Source organism: Echinops telfairi, unplaced genomic scaffold (genome assembly GCF_000313985.2).
Source record: "Echinops telfairi isolate 266 unplaced genomic scaffold, ASM31398v2 ScPeMD7_4048;HRSCAF=4782, whole genome shotgun sequence".
Lineage (NCBI taxonomy): Eukaryota > Metazoa > Chordata > Mammalia > Afrosoricida > Tenrecidae > Echinops > Echinops telfairi.
Genome location: NW_022107947.1, coordinates 1,656,044 through 1,657,197, shown reverse-complemented (window position 1 = coordinate 1,657,197; position 1,154 = coordinate 1,656,044).

The following is a 1,154-nucleotide window of genomic DNA, read 5'->3' as shown; positions in this document are numbered from 1 at the left end:
TTTATGCATTATACATAACATTTTTTGGTGGTAGATAACTTTTGGAAACAGTAACACTATAATGCAGAATTTTACTGCTTTATTAAAAACTGTCAGGCTGACGCAGGGAGTTAGGCCCGTTACAGAGCATACCCACCACCCGCTGAGTGCCGGGTTATCCGCTTCCCTTATTGCTCTGGCTTACGGAGGGATGAGCCTCGGCGCAGAGCTGGGTGTGGCTTGGAGGCACTTTCCCCCATGCAGGTGCCGTTCCCGGTGACCATCTGGAGAGTGAGTCCTTGCCCTTTTTGGTCCCACGCGCAGACCCTAGGGGCCTCCTCACCCGAATAGTTGTAGGGGGCAGCTATTATTTTTTCTTAGGGGTTTGGAATATGAAAGTTACTACAAGCATTTTTATTTCAACCTTTAGGGCAGTGAGAGTGACAAGAATAATCTGAAAAGGCCCCTTCCACCTGGGTTCCAGGGTTTTACTATTATGCCACTTTACCCATACCCATTCTCCAGGCTGGTAAGGATGCCTGTTAACATTTTCTTCCCCTGCTGGACAGCCTGGTAAATGGCCTGAGGGCAGGCCATGCCTGGCCCTGAACCTGCTGCAGAGCTTCCACCGCCTGCAGCACTTCTCTGCGACCTGCAGGCAAGGCCCCGGAATCTATTTTTGGTATTACAGGTGGGGGGAACCATACATTATTTCAAAAGGGGTTAAGCCTAAATGGTAGGGGGTGCTCTGAGCGCGGAACAGGGCGAAGGGAAGGAGGGTCACCCAGTCCCCGCCAGTCTCCAGGACCAATTTAGTTAAGGTCTCCTTTAGGGTTCTGTTCCTTCTTTCTACTTGCCCTGAGCTCTGAGGGTTGTATGCGCAATGCAATTTCCAATCCGCCCCCAGAGCTCGGGCTAGTCCCTGACTAACTTGACTTGTGAAGGCCGGCCCATTATCGGACCCTGTGCTCTGGCAGTCCGCACCTGGGAACTATTTCCTCCAGGATTTTCTTTGCCACTCCTGACGCCGTTTCTCCCTTGGTAGGAAAGGCCTCCAGCCACCCTGAAAAGGTGTTTACCATAACCGGCAAATATTTATACTCATATTTTCCTGGCCTTACCTCTGTAAAATTTACTTCCCAAAATAGTCGTGGTTGCCTCCCCCGTTCCCTGGT